Source organism: Ochotona princeps, chromosome 3 (assembly GCF_030435755.1).
Source record: "Ochotona princeps isolate mOchPri1 chromosome 3, mOchPri1.hap1, whole genome shotgun sequence".
In the NCBI taxonomy this organism is placed as follows: Eukaryota; Metazoa; Chordata; class Mammalia; order Lagomorpha; family Ochotonidae; genus Ochotona; species Ochotona princeps.
In genome coordinates, this window is record NC_080834.1 from 34,246,875 (window position 1) to 34,251,779 (window position 4,905).

A 4,905-nucleotide genomic window follows, 5' to 3' on the forward strand; every position below is an offset into this window, starting at 1 on the left:
GGTCACCTCCTCGGTCACCTCAGGCCGACCGTGGGGAGACGTGAGCACAAGCGGCCATCCCAGGAAACACGGGCAGGCGACAATCCTCACAGGTGAGCAGCTCTTTCCTCCTAGAGCGTCCTCTAGGAGTGTCCCGGGCGAGCGTCCCGCCCTCGGCGAGGCTCCACCAAACAGCGCTCCGTTCCACCCTCAGGGGCCACGCCCCCAGAGCGCCCCGCCCCGCCCCTCCGCAGGAACTCGGCCGCAGGGACCGCCCCCCCTCCCGCCAGCGCTCAGTCCTCGGAGCAGGCTCCGCCCCTCGCAAAGCTCTGCCCCCACGGGTGTCCCATCCTCTTGGCCCGCCCCTGCCGTGAGCCTTCCCAACTTGGCGTGCGCCCCGCCCCTTCTCTGTTCACTCCGGCGCACGCGCACTCGGTGGAACGTGCCGACCCTGTGTCGCTCGCAGCTCCTCTCGCGCCAGGAACCGCCTAGTTGGGCCTCGGCCTCCTGTTCTCGAAAGTCCGCACCCAGCCTGAGGGCCGGACTCCTCACAGCAACGCCGCGCGCTGGCAGTGCGCCTGCGCAGGCCGCTGGGGCCGGCCTCCGCCCTCGGCTTCCCGCTGTGGTCTGGCGTGGGCGAGGACCCGGCAAGTCCAGGTACCGAGTGCTCCAGGCTGAGATCCCTGGGCACCCGGGCTGAGGAGGCCTCTCTGGGCGGGCCAGCTCGGAGGACACCTAGCCTGCGGAGGGAGCCAAAGATCCTCTAACCCCGCCTTTCAAAGAAAAATCTAAGAAAGAGGAAAAACATGTGAAGCATAAAAGGCTTTCCAACGGCCTGTTGCCTTCAGGCTTCTATGGAAAATGCCCATTTCCTGCTGCCCCAAAGCTGTGCTTGCCAACTAGTCGGAGCAGTTTGCACGTGTAATATTTAGAACAATAAGCTTAAAATAGCGGAGGCAAGTGGAATAGAGGTTCTTTGTCCAAGACGGGTGTGCAATAATAGCAAGGTTAAATGGGGCATCCCTGGTGGGCACCTCTCCAAGGAAAATCGGATAGAGAATACCTACTTAGGAGGTTTCTTTATTTGTTTGAAGGGAACTGGGTCCAGCTCCACCCTTTTGCTTTCCACGCCTCCCTCTTCTCTTGGACCAAGGGCTTGCAGAGTGGGAAGCAGGTAGACTCCCTCCCAGGATGTTCCTACTAGGTGCTGCGCAAAAAAGATTCCCTGAACGTGTGCTCCTTGGGAGAAGACTGGTAAGCTCTTATTGTCCGGTATTATCAGGCTGGGTGGCACACTTTGGCCTCTTAGAAAATATTCTAAAGGGCCCGGCGGCGTGGCCTAGCGGCTAAAGTCCTGGCCTTGAACGCCCCGGGATCCCATATGGTCGCTGGTTCTAATCCCGGCAGCTCCACTTCCCATCCAGCTCCCTGCTTGTGGCCTGGGAAAGCAGTCGAGGATGGCCTAATGCATTGGACCCTGCACCCGCGTGGGAGACCCGGAAGAGGTTCCTGTCTTCAGATCTGCGTACCGGCCCGTTGCGGCTCACTTGGGGAGTAAATCATCGGACGGATGATCTTCCCCTCTGTCGCTCTCCTCTCTCTGTATATCTGACTTTGCAATAAAAATAAATTAATCTTTAAAAAAATATTCTCAAATGTTCTGTTTAGTGTTGTTTACATAGTTGAGAGGGATGCATGCCCCTGTGGACATCTGATTAGGGTGGGGAGGGTCAGGCATGGAGATAGGTGGGTGGGACACATGTTTCAATTGTTATTTCCTCCTGTGTCCACAAGGGAGGAAGGGGAGAGGGCTGCCTCTTGCTGTCCAACTACATCACAGCACCAGGGAATGGGGAACCAGACATTGGAAAGCCCGCTGTAGGGCAGAGTGTTCTGAGGGTGTTCCTACAATGGCTTGGATAGTTGTGAGAAGTTGTTAGTTGTTGGTTTCATTGCTTGTGGGTTGAAAATATCTTTCCCAGATCTGTTGGTTGGCAAAATCCACCTCAGTGCAGCCACAGACTCAAAAACATGCTGCGAAGCTTGGCTGGAGTGTTGTCCAACGTGTTCTGCTTTCCACCCTCTGAGGAGGCACTTGCTGAGGAGGCCCTGCAGGCCTAGAAGAGCTGGCTGTCATGTCCTCTGTTTGCATCTGGGCATGCTGTGCACTGCACAGGTATCAGCAACTGAGGCGGCCCAGTCTGAGGCGGCATACTCCAAGGTTGAACTACATATCCTGTGGTTTTTTTTCCTGTGGCTGGGAATGTGAGTGCATTGGTCCAGTTGGGGAGTACCCCAAGAAACCTCTCCTTGGGTGACCTCAGACTTGACTCTGGCCTGGACCAGCTAGTGCAGGGTCAGGTTCAGTATTGTCACCAGCACCAGCCAATACACATATGGGGGTGGATGCAGCTGTCTGGTCAGTCCTGCCCCAGTTTGTTACCTCATGTGAACTGACAGGTGCTGTGGAGAGCCCAGCCAGCCCACCACTGGCCTGGTCCTCTCACATACCAGTGGGTGCTGTGGCCTGGTTGGGGCAGTCCCCAATATCTCCCACCAGGCGTCTAGCCCCAGTTTTTGTGTGTGCCAGCATCTGCTGCCCGCATCCCAACTGGCTCTCATGCACACCAGTAGGTGTTGTGAGTTGGTCAGCCCATCCTGCCCCTAGATTCAGCTCTCATCTTTGTGAACAGGTGTCATCCCCTTGTCTAGCCTGGCCTGCCCTCAGTCCTGGTTCTTGTGTTTACCAGTGGTAGGTACAGCCTAGCAGGAAAGTGTCCACAGTTCCCCTGCCAGGCATGGACTCAGCTCTGGATCAGCTTCACATGACTTGCACTTGGTCCTGGCATTTTTCCGCTGGTGCTGAGGCACAGCTCAGGTGACCCACACCCATTCTGGCTCTCATGCATGCCAGCGGCTACAGCAGCCTGGCCGCACCTGGCCTGCCCCTGGTCTCAGCTCTCATGCTCATCTGTGGAAGCAGCAGGCCAGCAGGGGAGTCCCTGTGGTTGCCCTACTAGGCTCCCTCCCACCCCTAAGTTTTGCATGTGGCAGCAGTTGGCTGCAGTTCAGGTTGAGATGGGCTGCCCTCAGTGTTGGCATTTGCCATCAGGAGCTGCAGCCTGGCTCAAGGTAGTCTATCCCTCGTCCAGCTCTTGCAAGCTGGTGCAGCAGTGCAGCCCAGCCCAGCCTGGCCTACTGCACAGCATTAGTGCTTATGTGAACTGGTTGGTGTTGCAATCCAGCTGGACCCAGCCGTACCCTGTCCTGACTCTTGCTCATGCTAGTGTGTGCTGTGGACTGGATCACACAGCCTGCCCCCAGAACAGCTTACACATATGCCAAGAGGTATTGTAAGAGCCCAGCTTGGTCTGGCTTGCTCACGAGCATGTACCATGTCCTAGTCTGCTTGTCTCACACTCATTCTGGTTCTTGTAAGCATCAGTGGGTGTTTGAGTCTAACCTAATTTGACCCTCCCCCTGAGCCAGCCCACACACATGCCACTGGGTGTTTCAGCTTTGTTGAGAGTGTTTGATGCAGAGCCCTGGTTTTTGCACTCGCCAGTGGGAATTATAGTCCTGTTGGGGATTCCCTAGATTTCCCCTATCAGTCTTCCCATCCCTGGGTCTTGCATGTGTTGGTGTGTGCTTCATCCCTGCCTGGCATGGCCTGTGACAGTGTCAGCTCTTCTTGATGGGGGTTGTAGTCTAGGCCAGTCGGTCATGGGCCACAAACTGTCTTGGCTCTCATGAGTGCCATAATGTGTTATGGTCTAGCCCATGTAAACCAGTGGGAGCTGCAGCCTAGTCAGAGTGACCCACAAGTCACCCACAGAGTGACTTACCAGGACCACTCCACCCCCTGCCCCGGTTCCCTTTCTTGCTAGTATGTAGAAGATACACAAATCTGTCCACATTGCATTCAGCTCTCATACATATCAGTGGGCATTAAAGTAATGTTCAGTCCAACCAGCTCCCCTATTCAGCCCACATCGTGCTGTTCAGTGTTTTCCCGTCTAGGCATGACCGTCATATTCCTGGTTCTCATGCTCACCAGTGGGAGTGGCAATCAAAGAGGGAGATGCCCCCTGCTTCCCTACTGGGCCCACTCCCACTCTGTGTTACTGCACTCTGCAGGTTGTTATGCAGTTTCAGTTTTAAAGAATTAGAATCATCTGCCAGCTGATGCTGCGGCAAAGACCAACCAGCCAACACCGAGCTTTGCTTCTGATTCCACCTCCCTGTGAAGGCACAGCCTGCAAGATAGCAGGTGCGACGCATGGAGGTTGGTCCCTGCAAACCATAAAGGAGACTTGCATTGAGTTTGAGACCTCTGCCTTTGGCGAGGCCCAGTTGGCAGGGAAATGGAGCAGCCAGGACTCATCAGCATATCCTGACCTTGGGAGTGACTGTCCCAAGCCACTGTGTCAACCCCCTCCAACATCCCCCCAAAAACACAACAAAACAGGTGATGTCTACCTGCATGTGGTAGAGGCCTCCTAGGAAGGCTTCAGAGTGAATGATGGACGATGACATCTTTCCACTGAGATCTGCCAACACAAACACCCACGTTGGTCATGCTGCCCTGTAAGACTTGTTCATTCATTTCCCAAAGCCCAGGGGTAAAGATGGTGGGAACAAACTGGATGTCCCCAGTGCTTGTCATTTCTCAGCATCAGAGAGGATCTGAACGTCTACTTCTCCATCCACAGTGAAACAAAACCCAGAGAAACCTATGAAAAGCCCAGATACAGAGGGGTCCCCTACTTGTGTGTGACACACACACACACACACACCCCTTGCTCTCCATCTAGTCATATGTGATGGGAGGAGTCCCCTCTGAGTCCACGAAGAGGAAGCAGCTGAGTTCAAGATGGCTGGGAGACTGTGACAGCACTGCCAACTGTCCCTGGCGAGGGCTGTGCT